At 36.0% G+C, this 21,813-nt stretch overlaps 1 protein-coding gene across 3 annotated transcripts in view; it reads left to right on the forward strand.

Moving 5' to 3' along the window:
* The first annotated feature begins 1,649 nt into the window (after positions 1-1,649).
* The window catches only part of LOC149785865 (protein phosphatase 1 regulatory subunit 16A-like), a 167,443-nt gene continuing 147,279 nt past the window's right edge, over positions 1,650-21,813 (forward strand). For all 3 annotated transcript variants that reach the window (XR_016425469.1, XM_089979842.1, XM_089979844.1), the window contains exon 1: positions 1,650-1,737. The gene's annotated coding sequence lies outside the window, so the exon portion shown is untranslated. The remainder of the gene's footprint in view (positions 1,738-21,813) is intronic.

Raw genomic sequence — 21,813 nt, forward strand, 5'->3', positions numbered from 1 at the left:
GTTGAAAATAATATTAATTTTGGACACACCGGATACCAGCCGTATGTTTTCGTGACTCCTGATATGTCAGCCTATTCTGCGCATAGCTTTGAAAAGATGTAATGTTTATTAATCGGGCTATGGAAATGAAGTACATTTGTTTTGACTCTATCTGTCAGCATTTCTGTCGAGTAATTAGGGCAGGTTTTATAGTTGGCATTATAAAATGTAACGTAACAATGCCCATAAATGACAAGAGATATTAAACTAAACTGATCGTGTAAAACAATTTGTAAAGTTCAACATTTTATAAAAAATATAAGCTATTATGTTGGAGAGAACCAACAAACAGCAGGATATAGTGTGTTTACAAAGTCTCGTTATGGAAAAATAAAAAACCGATTACAAAAGAATTGAGAAACAGACTATACGCCGGGATTTTTTTTTTTTATTTGAGCATCCCGTTCTAACAGCAAGTTCACATTTTGGATAGCAGACGATTTTGTACGTGTGGGACAGCTTCTTGCAAAATTGGAAAATTGGATTAAAATGTAGTATTGTTTTAAAGTATACATTTCCATCTTGTATATAATGTATTTATTTTGTGATTCTAAAAGATACATAGTACAATATGTTTTTCAGGGTTAAAAGTTCAAGAAGGTGTTATTATTGTACAATGTGGAGCCTGTATTGGTTATTAAAATAATAACTGGTTATAATAATAATAATAATAATAATAATAATATTATTATTATTATTATTCAAGCGTACTGCTTGAGTTCTTTATTTTACTAAGGTTATACCTGAATGCCTAAATTATTAGAATTTTGTAAATTTTACTATTGCAGTTCGTTCGAAAGCTTTTTTCAACATATGCTTCTCGTGGTCTCGCACGATGCGAGATGATCTGAGTTGGCTATGACGTTCGCCGCTGTTTTCATTCCCAAAGCTCTTTCGACACACCTTTGCTGATGATGTTGGAGGTACACTGCTGTCGGCACGTGTTAGGGGTTGCCTGACACGCGGCAAGACGTTAATTAAAAGCGTATGCTCCGAATACCAAGCCACTCCTACCAATCACTACACAAACTGAAGTTGCGCAGCGAAGCAATTAGATTTATACGAGATGCCATTAAACGGTCGTCATTAGCAGCAAGAGGCATTTCGTGCATAATCTGGTGCAGGAACCAGTATGCCCCTTGACTTTTTTAAATGCCAAGACAACAAATTCAAGATCGTGCAGTATTTACATTGTATGCGTCGAAGGCGGCACAAGGAAAGACAAAAATGATTTGATTATTTTATTTTAAGCAGAATAGAATATAAAAAAGATACATTGTTTAATATGTCATGATTTTTGTTCTTGAAATGAACATGAATAGTTTGCCATTGTAAATTCTTGATTTTGCTCAGTTTTGTGATTATATAATTTTCTCTACAATTTTCTTATCCGTAGACCTACTGACACACGATAAAAATTTAATTTATATTACTGCAAGACTAATTTCTTTTTATAATGAAATTACTTGTCAGTTACCTGACTGTCCATCTGTTTTAAACTATTATTTATTATTCATTCATAACTCGTATGGATTTACCTGGCGCACCTGTCTCACCTGTCATATGACAAATTACAGTCTGGCGGAAACGAGGCTCTGAGCGCCCTCTGGCGACTGGGCTATAGCGACATTTTGGATAGAAATGTGACAGGTTAACAAGGTTTGATCGTCTCCATTTGCTCCTGTAAAATCAGATATGGTAGGTAATATATTTATATAACGACTGTGTTTGCAATGCTTCATTTTTATGCATACACATTTATTTTTACCAAACAGTAATCGGAGGATTTACTTTCCAACGATCAATGTATCTCACGGTCCGGTTAAGCTGTCAATATTCCTTAAGTAGGAGAAAAGTTGTCGCTTCCGGTATACTTCCTGTTTCTTATTGCTAAAGCTGTGTACATTAGACTCGTTCTTCGTGTAGTACAATGTTGATCTGACTTTGTGGGGCCTTTTCAATCCTGGAACCGCTTATACGGGACAGTTAACCTCGATCTCACCTTACTAGCCTGCACAGGTAGACAGGTGTGGCCCTCTTGTTAGTGTAAGTGTCATATCATTTCGTTATGTATATGCACGTTTTGGTTAATCAGTGATATAGCATGCGTTTACACGTTCTCATTCATTACAATTTGCAAAATGTTACGAGACTAGGTAAAGCATATTTAATTGAACTAAATCAGGTGGAAAGACTTTGCCCTTTGTTCATTCTTCAGTTTTTTTTAGTATACTCATTTGTACTCGATATAGACGTCAGTTTCCGAAAACCAATCTATCCAATATGTACACTGAAAACCAGAGCAGTGATGGTGTCAGTACACAGAAATTGTTTGATTTTTTTATAACATGAAACAGTATTTTGTATGAGTGTATACTGTCATAAACCTTAGTTGATCATGGTGATGGGGAATTTCATGTTATTTTATCCAAAAAGGAGTCCCCAGGAAAGGATTATTGGTTATTATTTTTTATGATAAGTAAATAATGTGTATTGATTTTCATTTTTGTTTATCATCAGTGTCAAAATTCAGTCATAACATCGTTGATCAGTATTGAGTAGAGCTTCAGGTTATGTAGACCTTTTGGTGTCTTGATTGGTCTTATCACCTTTTGTAACAGGTCTTGATTATGTAGACCTTTTGGTGTCTTGATTGGTCTTGTCACTTTTTGTAACAGGTCTTGATTATGTAGACCTTTTGGTGTCTTGATTGGTCTTGTCACCTTTTGTAACAGGTCTTGATTATGTAGACCTTTTGGTGTCTTGATTGGTCTTATCACCTTTTGTAACAGGTCTTGATTATGCTGTTGGTTGTATCACATTTGGTAACAGGTCTGCATGCAAGACCAGAGATTGAGAGTTTGTTTCAGTCATATACTTGTTTTCTTTGTTTGTGGAATGGTATTTTCAAATAATATTCTCAAATACATGCATTGAAGCAATTTCTGCATCATATAGTAATTTCCTTTCAAGTCAGGGGTAATTAAATACCAGATCCAGGTTTTTATTATTTGGCTTATGTTTATTGTTTGATTATTTCCAGAATTTTAATATCTTTATCTTTTCTGTTGTGGTATTTTATGCTTCTTTGCAAGGGTTTATGTTTCTAAAGTTTTTTTTTTGTTCTTAGTATTTGCATATTTAGAACATTACTTTCAGAGTTCACCATATAGCCAGTATTGTAGTATTATACATGAATTTGCCTTGGTGACCTTTACCCATTTATGAATGTTGCAAAAGCAGGTCAATGTGACAAACTTTGTTACATCTGTGAATCGAGTTGTATATTTTGTAAATACATATATCTTTCTTTGCATATTAATTTTTTCCTGGTTTTATATTATCAAAACTGATGCATATGGTCAGTATAGTATTTTCTCCAGTTATTTTTATTTGTGACGGTCAGTTTTATTTATGTACATATATTCTACCAGGCTTTTTTTCAACAACTTGCCCTGTTTCAGTTATCAAAATATCCATTTTCATGTCTCACAAACAAACATGGTTGGTTATGTGCATGATGTAAACAAAACATACCATCTGAAGATTTTTTTGGTGACCAAAATCTCTCAATATTCCACAATTCTTTGATGTTACTGCCACAATAATAAAGTGGCATTTATTTGATCCTCCAGAGTTGACATTTAGCGGTGATCTTAATAACACATGCACCCTTCATCAAAGCAGGCAGACTACAATCTTTACTATGAACAAAGCACCTTTAAACAAAAAAGTCAGCACCAGACTCAAATAAAAGCAGTGGAATCTGGTCAGCTATTCAGTTATTGCATTTTGCAGAGTGATTGAAACACTGTTATTGTGCAGTGAAAGTTTCCTTTTGTAGGAAAAATATTTATGCTTATGATCACTATCAATGTTGATGTAACACAGCAAATTTAATTTCAAATCTTTTGAAACCATAGATATTTGGTTCTCAGGTTAATTGATGGTGGAACATCTCGCAAACATGTTTGTTAAACTTTTTGATTTGTTCACATTTTCATTTTCCCTGGTAGTATTGGCAAGATGATAGCTATCTCCAGCTGACCAAAATCTAGGCCAGTTTAAGTACATAACAACTCTACAGTCCTGTACTACTTCTGATAATCAATATCTTAGTGAATTGTTTAGCGATATGTGTTTGTTGACAGTGGGATATAGATCAAATGAGGACTGATGTGTGTTTTTTGTGTACTGTTTGTGTTTTCTAATGGGAGAGTGAGATATAAATTTTGTAACATGATCTATTCTCAGATTCACAGATTTTTCATATGCATGAAATACAGTACTGAATGCATTATGAATTCTGCTACACAATTGTACTACACAATTGTAAGTTGTCAATACACACGTGTATTTCAGACTATTTATGTTTTCAATTAAAATTTCCATTGTTTATTTTCTCTTAGTGTAAATCCTATTCACTGATGACAGGTCACCTCTTATGGATTACACGTGTGTGTGTGTGTGAAATTTAAATTTTTAAAACCTCCCCCACATCAACATTTGCTTAAGTGGACAATATTACATTGGGACCGAGTATGTCTAGATAAACAGGTAGTATTTATTATGAAAATGGCAACATTTTTATATAAATTGGTGGCAGAATATACAGGTTTTATTTTTTGGGGTGCCAGCTTTTTTAAATCCAGCAACATCCGTGTTTTCTTATCAAGTCATTATTGGGCCTTGAGTAGGAAACTTGCCATTAGCCTCACTTGAGTCGGTGGCTCTTTCCGTTTTTAAAAATATATACTGGCTGCCATGTATAGCCAATCTTGAGCTGAAAAATGATGTTAAAACCTACAAAAACAAAACCAAGTCATTATTTGCTTGTGCCATGTCATTCTTTGCATAGTGCAAAGTCTTTTTACCCAAACAACTTACCTTTTTTCAATTGCAAATTGCCCTTTTCATTTCTTGCAATTTTATACTGTGACTTACGCACTTGATTTAATTTCAGAATCTTTCATGATCACACGTGGCAATATACCAGTTCCCAAACCTTTATACACATGGTGGCAGGTCAGTGTTGATCAACACCTGATGGTGATGCAGAATAAAGGAATTTGTTTACTGGAACTGTATTGCTTACAGCATTGTGTAAACTTTTAGTTTTCTTGGGTTTCACTTGTTTTGAGTTAATCATATAACAACATTCATGTGCTTTGCTTCCCCAGAATAAGGCTAAAAATTGAATAGGAAATCTCCATTACCATTTGCAGTAGACTACTTCCCCCTTGAAACAACGAAATCATAGGATACACTAAATAATATACTACTGACTGGTTATTAAAATTTTTAAAATGGGTAAAAACACATATCCTGCCATTCAATACATTATATCGTAGTTCATACAAGAGAGAAGTAGAAATGAAAAGCTTAGAAAAATGAAGAAATTTGTTACATGTCACCCATAGTCGTTGTAAATAATGATTACTGTTTGATCAGTTTTTGGCTGTGAAGGATGCTGCAGCATGTACCATCTGTTAAGGAAAGACGAGAAATATAGCTCAGTATTGAGGAAGAAAGTATCAATGATTTTGTTCCAGCCATATTTTGTGTGGAATGCATATGAAATGTGGGATTTCTTTAAGCTTTGAATGTCAACAGCTAGCATAGTTACCTAATATGACAGTAATAAAAATATTTTAATTTTATTATTATTATTATTATTATTATTATTTATATTATTATTAACAAACATAACTATTCACAGTGAAATAAGGTACACTTTTGAGCATTAGATGTGTAATTTAAGTGCTGTTTTGGAAGATATTTATCATGCTCATTTTGGATGATAATTACTGTGTCCTTTTTTAGAGGGGGATGGGGTGGGACAGGACAATGCATTATGTCCCAATTTAAAAAATAATTTTTTCCCAATTTTCCAAAATGTTGGGATCATGAGATTACATTGAGCAGGTGTAACATTATTTGGGAAGGGATGGATCAAAACCTGTTGTAGATGGTTGGACCAAAGGTTTCTTTGGAAGGGTTAGGGACCTTGTGAAAGAAAACTGTCATTTGCTCCTTCCCAAAAGTGTTTTTTGTCTGACATCTTTATATCTAAATAAACACATATTGTTTTACATCTGAAATAAGGTGGAACATGCCATATTATGAAGCTGTCCATCAGTCTCTGTGTTGCTAAATTCTTTTCCACCAAATAACTTGAGTTGTCCACCTGACAGTTATTGTACTTAATGGATGGTTTGGGGTAAGACCTGTTGATTTTGGGGTCACAAGGTCATTGGTCAAGGTCACTGAGGCTGACGGGAGATAAATTGTTTCTGCATAGTAGGTCTCTCCATATTTATAGCTTTGAAATACTTTGAGGTTAAGGTCACAAAAGAAGGAAAATTGTTTCTGCACAATAACGCTTGTCCAAATTCACAATCCTGCACCAAACTTTGTGAATAGCTTGCACTTTCAGTTATTGGCCATGCTTCTTTATCAAAGATTGTACTTGTGTCTGTATACTGTGCTACTGATTATCAAGTTTTCCCACCAAAGAAATTACACATTTCAGCAAAGTCCTGATGTGCATCAGTAAAGTCCCACTGTGCACAACCATGATGACAAAATTCGATCCAGTTGGAATTCCATTTTATACTAATATTTATAATTTTAGAATTGGAGCGTCTTTCTTGTTCAACTTTTCTTTTCATCAGAAACCTTGGACATTAAATCAGATGGAGTAGAATAGATTTTCTTGCATAGCATGCAGCAACAAATCTAGTATGGCCAATATTCTTAAAATGTTTTGGACATGAAACTCAGTCTCACTGCCCTTACTTTTAATATGTCTGTGTTATTGAAATTTTGGCAAGTTTGTTGAGAAGGTCCTGATAGTTCAGTCATTCTAGCTGTATTTTGATCAAAGTTTGACTTCAGCTGGAGTTTCAAGGTCAGAATTCTGTGAGAAGAGGTGTGGAGCTGGAGTTTCAAGGTCAGCATGCTGTGAGAATAGGTGTGGAGCTGGAGTTTCAAGGTCAACATATATTGAGGATAGGCAACGAGTACATCTGTGTTGTTCTCTGCCAGGGGTGTGCACTGTAGAAGACTAATGTTGAAGATTTACTGGTACAACTTGCAAGAATCAATAGGTTGAATGATGGTGTGTCACCAAAGATATATTCTGATGAATCCATTTCAGAGCATTCAGTTAGCTTTGTCAACTAGCTATCAACAACGATAATTTGTGATGACTGTTTCCAGTCATAAGGGAAATAATTATTTCTCTTGAGCACTAGTTTTCTACAAGTAATTCGTGTGAAGTATTCAGGGGAATTGGCTGTCTAGCAGGTTAATAAATTTAGATGCTGTTACTGGAAAAGAAGGAATAATAAGTACATCTGTGAAATTACTTTATGAATCTTCATGTAAGTCAGGTTCAGCTGCTAACAGGATAGACCCTGATGTCACATAATGTGCTATCACATAATGCACTGACAGATCATGGTCTATATTGTTTATTCTGCTGATTACTCCTAATAATCTGCATGGACCAAGACCTGGTAGTGCATCGTGTGGTTGCAGATCTGGGTCTATGCATCATCACTTGGACCTGATTTATAAGCGAGGATGTATGGTATACATGGTAAGTTTAGAAAATATCCACATACAGTATTCAACACTAGTTTGTTCCTTAATAAGCAAACATGCTGTCTTCTGGTATCAGGTCACCTTCAATAGCCATTAGTTATAGAACATCTCCTTTTAGTGCCTGATGTTGATGCAGATCTGCTAACTGAGGTCATTGCAATGTGCTGTGACATTTGGAAAGTAGGTATGTAATAGCATTTTGCAGTATATCTGCATAATCATGGCCATATAGTGCCAACTAAAGGTAAAAGTTGTTGTTGTTGTGGGGTTTAACGCCATTTTTCAGCACACGATATGGTGGCCCGTATGTAAAATTAAAAAAAGATATGGATATTTTTGCATGGTGTGGGGACATGATATGATTAAGAGAAAAGAGTAACAAATTACATCAGTGCTGGGTAGATGCAAATGAATGGCTGAAATATGACCCAGGACACATTGTGATGTGCTTTGCTGTGCCAGATATTCGGAGAAATACATAAATACACATAGTACTTCATTATGATTTATTGATGGGTGCAGAAACTTTCATAAATTGTCACAGAAATCATATTAATGATGTTGCTCCTTAACTCACCAGACGTAATGATTATAATAATCCGTGAGATTTTGTCAAGCTGTGCCATGCTGTCCATCATTTAGTAGAGGTTAGCCAACCATGTTCTGTATGTAAAGGAAGTGGGTGTGGATCCATAAGAAAGAATAGACAGATGTGATGGGAACTTAATAGGGTAACATAATAGAAAAAACTTCATAATGGGACTTATTAGAAGTTGATAGTTGAGAAAATGTAGAGAGTTGTTGGTTGGTTGTTGTGGGGTTTAACGCCATTTTTCAGCACACGATAGGCCATATATGGCGGCCAGTATTAATGGTGGAGGAAGAACCCGGGAAAACCCCGGAAAGAACCACCGACCCACGAGAAGCTACTGGCATGCTTTCTCACATATCTACATTGGCTGAATCTGAGACTCGAACCGGCGCAGACAGAGAAAATGTAGAGAGACATATAGTTATTAATGTATATAAGGTAGAGACAGAAGATATTATTAGAGTGGATAATTATACCAAAAATTGCTAGCTAAAGTGAAGTGTAGAACTTGGAGAGGTTGCCTGTGTATATTTAGATGCCAAAATGGTTTGGTGTTTTAAATATTGTACCACTGAGGTTCCCTAACCCCAAAACCATAAGGTTATATGGCCCAGAAGACAGACCAGGTTAGATGACAAGAACACATTGTGTCAGATCTTTAGACTATTTGATTTTCACAGGATCAGATAGGCTTAGTATAAATCTGGCCTTACACATCCTTATTGTGAGAGAAAATGCATCCCTGAAGTGGAGAGTTACAAAAAGTGGAACATGTAGATCATCTGTCAAATAACCTCAGAATAATATGTTTGTATAATAAAACCTTCATAAGAGACCACCCCTTCCGTCAACACAAAGCAGTCAAGACAAATGGTTTCTCATAGCAGGTTTGCGCCAAGGATCAGTCTCAAAGATTGAAATTCAACATTTTTTAAGAAGGAAAATGCCCACCATTAACCGTTCACATGTTCCTTTTTCATAGTTCTTGTTAAAATATTGCTTTAATTCATCTGAAAATAATTTTCTATAGCTAATCATCTTTCATCAAGCATTCACATTTATATTTGGAGACAGACTGCTCCAGTGGCCAAATGGTTAGAAAATCTGCCTTGGATGTGGGAGGTTGCGGGTTCGAACCACAGCAAAATCATACCAAAGACTTATAAAAATGGTACTAGCAGCTGCCTTGCTTGGCACTCAGCATTAAGAGGTTAGTGTTAGGACTGGTCGGCCTTGTGTCAGGATAATATGACTTTGTTGTACATCATGCTACATGTCTGTGACATGATGCCCCATTGCTAGACATCAAAATTAACTGCCACACTGCAGATATCATAGCTATATGACTACAGTTTATAAAAAAATCAAAACACAACATGCACACACATTCATGCACATTATATTTGAAGATCACTGTATATGTATTAGCATATGAATTTAAAATATCCTGTCCATAAGTCAACTTCACTTCTTTTAGTTACATTAATTCTGTCCTTCACTGGTAGAAGCATGTGTAGGTTATTTAGTGCAAAGGCAATTGGAGTAAAGTGCTGTGCCCAGGGACATGCCCAAGGCAGTTGGAGTAAAGTGCTGTGCACAAGGACATACCCAAGGCAATTGGAGTAAAGTGCTTTGCCCAAGGACATACCCAAGGCAATTGGAGTAAAGTGCTTTGCCCAAGGACATACCCAAGGCAATTGGAGTAAAGTGCTTTGCCCAAGGACATACCCAAGGCAGCTGGAGTAAATTGCTTTGCCCAAGGACATACCCAAGGCAATTGGAGTAAAATGCTTTGCCCAAGGACATACCCAAGTAGCTGATGTATACTGTTCCGATGGCAGATTTGAACCCGCACCATAGACCTTTTAAATGTCTGTGCATGGCCATGACTATTCCCTCTGAAGAATGGTTAATCTCTGCGGAATCACATGACTTTGGCACAACGAGGGCAGTTAGGATATGTACTTTAGTCTGGTTTATGGCCACTAGGAACTGATGCTATCTGCATGACCTGACAAATTTAGGAAACCAGTAGCAAGCTTACATTTTTTGGTAGCGCTGTCTACTTTTTAAGAAGTCATGGTTACAAAGGATTAAATAGTAGTCGGCAATGTTGTTGCTTTGACTGTAGACCCTCCTAAGTCATTACGTTGTTTACAAAGGACTAAGTCAAGGTTAGTGGTGTTGTTATCTATTTTTGTGATGTGGTTGTTAATGGCAATGTTGAAATGCATGTTTTGCCTAAAAATTCTGGTCATTGATCCCATTCACATTGCCTAAAAATTCTGGTCCCTGATCATCGCATTCTGCAGTTGGTCACTCATACTAGCGCATTTATATAATAAACTCAATTTGCATGATCATTGTCATAAATGGCAAATGGTCATGCACCACGTTGGTTGCTGGAGACAAATTTTAATGTTCTTGACAGCTTCAACCCTATTCACAATCTTGTACCTAAAATTTGCTCATCTCATTATCCATTTCCTGATTCTTTTTTTTACTTGTCTTTATCTTTCTTTTCTTTTTACCATCATTAATATTCCATTGAATCTGTTGGATAAACCTAAATGAACTGCATTGTGATTTCACTATTGATAAGTGCATAGTATCTGAAGTAACTAGGTTTATTACAGTAATCTTATCTGCTACTGAGTGTGCATTAATTTGCTTTACACACAGGATTCAGTTACACCAATTTACTTCCTCAGACTGGTGTACAAATTAAATTAATGTTATATTACTTGGTGTTTGGTCTATTTTGAGAATGGATTCTCATGCACTTGCATATATCCAACCGAAATTGAGACTGGAGTTCATGCTTTGCATGAGTATATAGCATCGTTAAACTTAATGGGATCCATAATGTTACAATGCCTTCATGTGGTGAATGGGGTCCATATTGCTACAATGCCTTCTTGTTGTGAATGGGGTCCATATTGCTACAATGCCTTCATGTTGTGAATGGGATCCATATTGCTATAATGCCTTCATGTTGTGAATGGGATCCATATTGTTACACTGCCTTCATGTTGTGAATGGGGTCCATATTGTTACAGTGCCTTCATGTGGTGAATGGGGTCCATATTGCTATAATGCCTTCATGTTGTGAATGGGATCCATATTGTTACAATGCCTTCATGTTGTGAATGGGATCCATATTGCTACACTGCCTTCATGTTGTGAATGGGGTCCATATTGTTACAATGCCTTCATGGGGTCCATATTGTTACAATGCCTTCATGTGGTGAATGGGGTTCATATTGTTACAGTGCCTTCATGTGGTGAATGGGGTCCATATTGCTACACTGCCTTCATGTTGTGAATGGGGTCCATATTGTTACAATGCCTTCATGTTGTGAATGGCATCCACATTGTTAAAATGCCTTCATGTGGTGAATGGGGTCCATATTGCTACAATGCCTTCATGTTGTGAATGGGGTCCATATTGCTACAATGCCTTCATGTTGTGAATGGGGTCCATATTGTTACAATGCCTTCATGTTGTGAATGGGATCCATATTGCTACACTGCCTTCATGTGGTGAATGGGGTCCATATTGTTACAATGCCTTCATGTGGTGAATGGGGTCCATATTGTTACAGTGCCTTCATGTGGTGAATGGGGTCCATATTGCTACACTGCCTTCATGTTGTGAATGGGGTCATTATTGTTACAATGCCTTCATGTTGTGAATGGCATCCACATTGTTAAAATGCCTTCATGTGGTGAATGGGGTCCATATTGCTACAATGCCTTCATGTTGTGAATGGGGTCCATATTGCTACAATGCCTTCATGTTGTGAATGGGGTCCATATTGCTACAATGCCTTCATGTTGTGAATGGGATCCATATTGTTACAATGCCTTCATGTTGTGAATGGGGTCCATATTGTTACACTGCCTTCATGTTGTGAATGGGGTCCATATTGTTACAATGCCTTCATGTTGTGAATGGGGTCCATATTGTTACAATGCCTTCATGTTGTGAATGGGGTCCATATTGCTACAATGCCTTCATGTGGTGAATGGGATCCATATTGCTACAATGCCTTCATGGGGTCCATATTGCTACAATGGCTTCATGGGGTCCATATTGCTACAGTGCCTTCATGTAGTGAATGGGATCCATATTGATACAGTGCCTTCATGTTGTGAATGGGGTCTATATTGCTGCAATGCCTTCATGGGGTCCATATTGCTACAGTGCCTTCGTGTGGAGAATGGGATCCATATTGATACAATGCCTTCATGTTGTGAATGGGGTCCATATTGTTACAATGCCTTCATGTGGTGAATGGGATCCATATTGATACAGTGTCTTCATGTTGTGAATGGGGTCCATATTGCTGCAATGCCTTCATGTTGTGAATGGGGTCCATATTGTTACAATGCCTTCATGTGGTGAATGGGATCCATATTGATACAATGCCTTCATGGGGTCCATATTGCTACAATGCCTTCATGAGGTGAATGGGATCCATATTGTTACAATGCCTTCATGTTGTGAATGGGGTCCATATTGATACAATGCCTTCATGGGGTCCATATTGCTACAATGCCTTCATGTTGTGAATGGAGTCCATATTGTTACAATGCCTTCATGTTGTGAATGGGGTCAGTATTATTACAATGCCTTCATGTTGTGAATGGAGTCCATATTGTTACAATGCCTTCATGTTGTGAATGGGGTCAGTATTATTACAATGCCTTCATGTTGTGAATGGGGTCCATATTGTTACAATGTCTTCATGTTGTGAATGGGGTCCATATTGTTACAATGCCTTCATGTGGTGAATGGGATCCATATTGTTATAATGCCTTCATATGGTGAATGGGATCCATATTGCTACAGTGCCTTCATGTGGTGAATGGGATCCATATTGTTACAATGCCTTCATGTGGTGAATGGGGTCCATATTGTTCCAGTGTCTTCGTGTGGCTGAAATTGGGATCCACATCGTTTCAATGCTTTCATGCAGTCTTAAACTAAGTAATAGAAAATAGTGAAAGCCAACAGGTTTAGCAAAATTCAACAAATAGTTTATTTCCCTTGAATAAAAAGTGAAAATTTAAAAAGAACTTAGTGTTGTGATTTAAATCCCAAATAGTCCTAAAAGTTCTATCACAAGTCCAGATGTATGAAGTTACATTTGAGTTCCAGTGGTTTTTCCACATAAATTCCAATATTGAATGTGTTGATGTGCCTGTAGTCTTGAATTTGCAAATGGCCTGGAATTAGGTGATATGTTAACAGTCTTTTGATGCATTACAATAATAAAATCCAATATGTTTTTGACTGAATTCACTGTAATTCCAAATCAATGATTTAGTCCAAGAAGTATTAATGAGCACATTTGAATTAAATTGAATAATTTCAGTAAACAAATCCAAAATTCAAAAACAACAATAAAACTGATCCCACTTCAGATGTTAAGGTAAAACAAATTTAGGTCGTTATAAAGGAAAACATATAATTCAGAAGTGATTTCATATGTTAAAATATGTGATCTTCAAATGTAAATGTGATTTTGTGTTTAATGGTGGAAGTATATCTTTATTGCTATATAATTTTGTTTTTAGATGAATGCATACAATATTTTAGCAAGAACTGTTCATAAAGAATAGAATATATGTGCAGTGGTTGTGGTTATTTTTCTTGAAATTGTTCTGAAACTGGACCTAGGAACTAGTCTTTTTGTACAAACCTGCTATGAGAGAGCACCTGTCTTGAGAGACCACTTTTTGTTGGCAGAAGGAGTGGTTTCTCATAACAGGTTTTACTGTACTTGGATGGATGTTACATGTACTGGTACTAATACTGTACTAATAGGATGGATGTAACAGGTGCTTGTACTCCTACTGTACTACTTAGATAAATGTTATTGCTGCTGGTACTGCTACTGTACTTTTAGGATGGATGTTACATGTACTGGTACTGCTACTGTACTACTAGGATGGATGTTACAGGTACTGGTACTAATACTGTACCTCAAGTGTGAATGTTACATGTACTGGTACTAATACTGTACCTCAAGTGTGAATGTTACATGTACTGGTACAGCTACTGTACTACTAGGATGGATGTTACAGGTACTGGTACCAATACTGTACCTCATGGGTGAATATTACATGTACTGGTACTAATACTGTACTACTAGGATGAATGTTACAGGTACTGGTACTAATACTGTACTATTAGGATGGATGTTACAGGTACTGGTATTAATACTGTACCTCTAGGATGATGTTACAGGTACTGGTACTAATACTGTACTATTAGGATGGATGTTACAGGTACTGGTATTAATACTGTACCTCTAGGATGGATGTTACAGGTACTGGTACTAATACTGTACCTCTAGGATGGATGTTACAGGTACTGGTACTAATACTGTACTACTAGGATGGATGTTACAGGTACTGGTACTAATACTGTACCTCAAGTGTGAATGTTACATGTACTGGTACTAATACTGTACCTCAAGTGTGAATGTTACATGTACTGGTACTAATACTGTACTGCTAGGATGGATGTTACAGGTACTGGTACTAATACTGTACCTCTAGGATGGATGTTACAGGTACTGGTACTGCTACTGTACTACTAGGATGGATGTTACAGGTACTGGTACTAATACTGTACCTCAAGTGTGAATGTTACATGTACTGGTACTAATACTGTACTGCTAGGATGAATGTAATAGGTACTGGTACTTCTACTGTACCTCTAGGATGGATGTTACAGGTACTGGTACTAATACTGTACCTCTATGATGGATTTAACATGTACTGGTACTCCTACTGTTCTACTTGGACATATGTTATTGTGGCTGGTACTGCTACTGTGCTACTGGGATAGATGTTACAGGTACTGGTACTAATACTGTACTATTAGGATGGATGTTACAGGTACTGGTAATAATACTGTACTACTAGGATGAATGTTACAGGTACTGGTACTAATACTGTACCTCTAGGATCGATGTTACATGTACTGGTACTGCTACTGTACTACTAGGATGGATGTTACATGTACTGGTACTAATACTGTACCTCTAGGATGGATGTTACATGTATTGGTACTAGTACTGTACTACTATGATGGATTTAACAGGCACTGGTACTCCTACTGTACTACTTGGACAGATGTTATTGCTACTGGTACTAATACTGTACTGCTTGTGCTATTTTGTTAATTGATTACACAGGATTAGCTTCAGTATGCAGTATTGTATTTGAAGTGATTATGTTAATTAAGGAATGATCATCACTTGCAATTAAACAACAAAATTTATATTACGATTGCTTCAGTAGATCTTTTCTATTTTGGATAAAACAAGTTTACTCAATTTTATTTCAAGGATGGATATGAGAAAAATTCATATAAAAGTAGAGGTATATTTTAAAACATAAGGTTGTCACTTGTCTTTAGGTAACTAAGATTCACAAGTCTGACTCCGTGGCAGTAAAAATATCAGATACGACAGACCTAAGAGATTGCAGCCATCATGGGTTGATAATTATCCATTGCATGAATTCACTGACTCAGAAGGAAAGACCTTTTGCAGCTATTGCAAACAGTATCCCAAACTGGCCTCAGTTGATATTCATTGGAGCTGACAAATTCAGGATTTAATCAGTCATATCTTATGGCAGTTTTGAACCCCCCCATGCCTGTCTATGCACACAAGCCAGAATGTAAAGGAAATCCTTGATGTTTGAGTTGCTATCACTCCACTAGGAAAGGTCATTTTAAAACTAAATGACAATTATGAAATGGAAAACTGAATAAATGACAGCTTTCTCTAAGACAGTCTACATACACACTAGTCCAATATGGAAATGCTGTGTGTGCTCCAGGAGCAGAACAATGGTCAACTTGGTACTATAATCATAAAATCACACTGGGGTGGGGGTGGGGGGCAAGAGACTTTGTTCCTGTCACTTGATCAAGTCTTGAGAGAAGTTTGGGAAAGTCAGAATTTCAGTAAATTGCTGATGACAGTATGGATGCCATTATATCGGCAAGAATTAGTTTATACTGGATACCCTGACAATAAAAATATAAGCCCTTTGAAGAATGAAATCTGCTGTACATTAGTGTTGTCTTTTATATGCTTATACATTCTGTATTGTTTGCAAGACTGAAACATGTCTTCAAATATGAAAAGATGGAAAACAAAATCGTATTAAATTGACTTTTATGTTTATTCAGGTCTCAAAGTATTTAAGATCTCATAAAGCCAAGTTTTCCTCCAGGTCCTGATGTGAGCCATTGAATAATTGCTCCTTCAATGCCCTTCTTATTGTATCAGCAGTGCTAATGTTCATTAGTATTTGAAATGTTTTGCTTTATACAGTGTCTTGATACACTTTTGATGTTGCTCATAGGTACTGCTAAATACATGTATGTTTAACAAGCGTTGCATTAGGCTAGTGTGACAGAAAGGGACAGCTCAATTATTATTCATCAAATTGAACCTGAAACATCTTGAAGTTGAACAAACACAATAGCAATTAAACAAGACTATTAAAAGAATCAAAATACCTGATCAAGTGTCGAAATAAATTTTAGGCATTTTTTCAGTTTTATCTTACCTCTATTAATTAAAGGACTACCGATTTTTAATCAAAGACTCAAAGCCTACATGGACCATGAATTTTGATCCCTTTATTACTTATAATACATCTTCAGCATTTGGCGCCTGTTTACAACAATAAAGTAATAAATTAATAGCTTATTATGCTTGGCTTAATTCCCTTACTTGGTCATGCATCATTGCATTGGTTGCAATGACTTCTGAAACAGTACCAGTACCTGCTAGACTGATTTCTCAGATGCACAGAAATATGCAAAACAGCGTTTGGTTCTAACACATTTATGTTAACACCAAATGAGCACTAATTATAAATATGGGCAATCTGTTCCCTAATCATTGGTCACATTCTTTGTACAAGTTTATAGCTTTTGAAGTTTGATAAGTAGATAATCTTCATGAGGGTAAGGGGCAACATGGGAATAAATATTAGTAATTTATCTCCTTAAACATCTTGGAAATACATTTCCATTTTTTGTTACTGAGATCAATGTTCTCGGGTGAATTAGATTTTTTTAAACAAGTGTGATGGGCATCTCTGTAGGAATACAGAACTTGGTCTGATCTGAAATTATAGGGGCTCCAGGCATTGAAACTTTCAGATTCTTTTAGTATTGCTGTATTTTGTTGGTTCGCTCAGTATTTTGTCAGGCAAATTTAGACGTTATTTGGACAGCCATCAATGGGCAACTGACTTAGAGGGTAGGGCTTGATATAAATGTAGAGGAGTCCTGGGCATTGGGCTATGTGAGGTTTTTAGTACTAGTTTTATCTTTTGGGTCTAGTTGGTCCTCGAAGAAAATAGTGCTCCTTGGACATCAGTATTGAAAATCTTGTTATTGGCAACTGCTCCGGTGGCCAAAGTGGTTAGTGCGTTCTCCTCAGATGCGGGAGATTGCAGTTTCAAAAACTGGCTAAGTTATACCAAAGACTTACAATAGTAGTTCTTACAGCTTCCTCGCTTGGCACTCAGCATGAAGAGTTAGCATTAAGACAGTTCGGCCTGGTGTCAGAATAATATGACTTGGTGGGACATGATGCTAAATGTCGGCAGAATGATGCCCCAGTGCTAGACATCACTATAAACTATGAGATGTACAGATTATTGTGTATACAAATAATACATAAAGCAGTGTACATACATATGTATGTACATACACAGACAGCACAGACTAAATATTTGTCAGTACCGGCTGTTTGAATTTTGGTTCAGGTATCCCAGTTGCTAGAATCGTATGTATATATTACCCTAAAGGTGTGGAGGATTACCCTAAAGGTGGGGAGGATTACCGTAAAGGTGTGGTGGGTGTTTTATCTGGCTGCTCTCAGTAGTGCTTTGTGTAGAAATAATGTGATACCTTAATATTGGTGTTGAATCATTTGCTTATGTATAGGCAGGTGATTGACCTATACTCTTCACTGGTGCAGAACTAGAGGGAAAATCCTTGCTTAGTTGCTTAGATGTTTGATCACCAAAGAAATGAATCATCAGCGGCTATCACCTTGTACATGTTTGCGTGCTTTCTAAATCTGGCATGTGGGGGTGGGATGGTATGGTGAGAGGTCTTGTGTATACAGTGTTGTGCTAAAATAAATGCATTTATATTTAACTTCATTTTTGTCTTCCATACTGATCAAATTACTTGATATGTATTGTTGTATATTTCAAATACTTTGATAAGTAGACATATGTAATGTATAGAATATTGTTTTGAGTAGCATTGGTTTCTTCACTTTCTGCATAGAACAATGTATTGTCATGTAAGTTGTGGGACACTGTATTGGTTGTTGTTGTTGTTGTAGGGTTTAACGCCATTTTTCAGCACACGATAGGCTATACATGGCAGCCAGTATTAATGGTGGAGGAAGAACCCGGGAAAACCCCGGAAAGAACCACCGACACTGTATTGGTAATGTACTCAGATCTAATTGATACTTGAACATTAGTTCTGTAGTACCTGCCAAGTAGTGCAAACTTCATTTAGATTCAATAACTGGGTCTGGTCTGGTTTGTGTATGAAATTTTGGTTTTGTTGTTTTTAAAATGACCATGAAAATAGTTCTAGTTATATGTTGTGCTGGTTAGTCTCTGCCCCCACCAACCCACCTTTAAAAAAAGAGCTTTTTTAGAAACTCCCATATTGAGTGGATCTGTATTTAGGTATTTACCAGTGACACATTTTGGCTTACTGTGCAAAAATGAGACCATAAACTTCAAATTTTCCAGTTAAAGATTGTATAGTTAAGTAAGATACTACATTTGCTGTTAATCATGCACCTGTTATGGCAGAAGTTAGGTTTTCTTCTCATTTATAGCAAATGATATGTTCAGTGTAGATTTCTGTAAAATAAAGGACAATGATGAGATCTTTGCCAAGCCAATTATGATAGACAATGATGATATATTTGCTTTGTCAAAAATTTATTAGATTAATTTTATACAAGTCTTGCTAAGAGAAACCCTCAAGTCAGTACTGCATTGTAATGTGGACAATATCCCAGCTGGTGCCTCATCAAATAATTAGCCATGCTCAAGGAAAATGGAGTTCCACTTAATGAATTCAGGTAGATCAATGGGCTGTTAATTATATCACCTTTCTGCATGCATGTATTTTCCAAACAATATCATGACAATATTTTCCAAAGGAGGCTAACTGTTAAACACTGATTTACAAGAGACAGGAAAGTATTTCATAACACCAGTTTCATATTAATGGTGTTTTGTAGGGCTGTTGAATTCAAGCTATACCTGGTAATTTGATGGGATACATTGATTGTGAAGTTTATTTTGACCCTGAAATATGCAGTATATGAAGTTCATTGAAGTATGATAAAGAAATGAATGGTTTAGAGTTCTGTTTCATCACAAGTTTGTGGAATTGATTCTTGTGTCTTTTGTTGTTTGATTGTTTGCACACTCAGTGTGTGGGTGGATGTGGGACTTAAATCTGATATAATATTGTTAATTTTACTGTTAATCCCCCCACTAATTTACCTTTATCATTGGTGGAAAAATAATTTTGTTTATGAAAGGATTTTTAGAAAAAATTGGTACAAATAGTGTAATAAACAGTTGTCCCACATACAGCCAGCTTTTGATGAGAAGAAAGATTTACATTTTATGAGGATAATAATTTACACAGGTAATCTTACACACATTTGTATAGATTAGCTGCTGATAAAGGCAGATTTAGAGCCCTAACTCACCAAACTGGTGTCAGTCATGACAGTTTGATAACTGAATTGAGTGGGTTCTATATATATATATATATATATATATATATATATATATATATATATATATATATATATATATATATATATACTTAAGAAAAAGTTTTTTTCTGCCCTCTCTCCATATTTAGCTTTTATAAAGAAAGTTATGTGCCCTTTATGTTTATTCAGTAGCTGACTTGGTTGTTTTATTTGGCAATATGGTGTATTGAATAGCTCTCATGGTTGTTTTAGTGGGCAATGTGCTGTAATGAATATTGGATACCGTCTATGAATGAAGCAGTCTGGCTTTCTCATATCAGGTTTAGAGGGAGTTGATAGATCCTAGGACATTAACCTTATACAAAACATTTTTGAGTTTTTTAAATAAATTCTTGCTTGAACCTTGTTAATTTTATATTTTCTTTAGGTTGGGAACTTGAAAAGTTGAAATCCTTGAAAATGCCTTTAACCTGAAAAATGTAAAGAGAAAATGCATATGTTTACTACAAAACCTGTTCCATGTTTTTATTTCACCCTCCCTTTTTTGTGTGCAGGAAACATAATATCATCTTGTCTGTTTTTCAATAAATTTAATTTACACTTTGTAACTTTAAAGCTGTTTGAGATTAAGGGATAAAACTTGGTTTCTTGTTCATCATCATTAGAAGATGTGAACCACATTCTTCAAAGGGCAAGGTCAAGACAGTAGAGCCAGGTACCTCCAGATAGATTGGTACTGTGATATTTCTGAACATTTGGTGATATATAGTTTATGCCACAATTATATAATAGGGACCAACAATTCAGTGTTCTGGGGTAGGGCCAGATACTTTTTTGTTTTATTTCTGTCTAACAGTAACTGTAAAAGATGTCTTAAATATATCCATATTATTTGGGGAAAAAAATATTATTTTGAGTTAAAACAGGAAAGAAATTATATCAACTAAAACAAATCACAGCTTCCCTCACTCCCCAGAAAATTAAATGTGTGTGTGTATGTGTGATTTATATTTATAAAGTAGCTTTAACAATTTTTCAGTCATATTGTTACAATGTCTACAGTGTGACAGTTTATAGTGATGTCTAGCACTGGGCATCATGCCGCAGACATGTAGCATGATGTCCCACCCAGTCACATTATCCTGAAACCAGGCTGGCCAGTCCTAACACTAACCTTTTAATGCTGAGCGCCAAGCGAGGTAACTGTTAGTACCATTTTAAGTCTTTGGTATGATTTGGCCGGGGTTTAAACCCACGACCTAACACATCCGAGGCAGATGCTCTAACCACTAGGCCACTGGAGCGGTCAGAAAATTAAATGACCAGTACCTTATTGTAGATGAATTTGCTAGATGTTTGTTAATTGTTGTGCAAGTTTTAATCTTAAAGCTGTAAGTAAAGTGAGATTATTAAACTGACACTGTAACGGATACTGTGAGAGATGTGTTGACATTAGAGAACTTGTTGATAGAAATAAGGAGTGTTTTTTATAATTTGTTGGCATTTTTAATACTTTACTGGTGCCATAAAGACAAGGCCACAAATGAATGTTTTGTTTTCCATCATATACTTCATTCTGTTCATTAACTTCAGGGCTGTTAGAAGTTATGGGATGAAACTTGGTATGTGTATATGTATCATCATTAGAAGGTGTCTTATATGCTACTTTGGTTGTTTTGCCTTCAAAGTCAAGGTCACAGGACAGTATTTTAGGTTTCCCATGACACTTTCCTTTAGACTCCATAACATTAAGATCCT

The sequence above is a fragment of the Sinohyriopsis cumingii genome, chromosome 13 (genome assembly GCF_028554795.1).
Source record: "Sinohyriopsis cumingii isolate HCF-2022 chromosome 13, ASM2855479v2, whole genome shotgun sequence".
Classification (NCBI taxonomy): Eukaryota; Metazoa; Mollusca; class Bivalvia; order Unionida; family Unionidae; genus Sinohyriopsis; species Sinohyriopsis cumingii.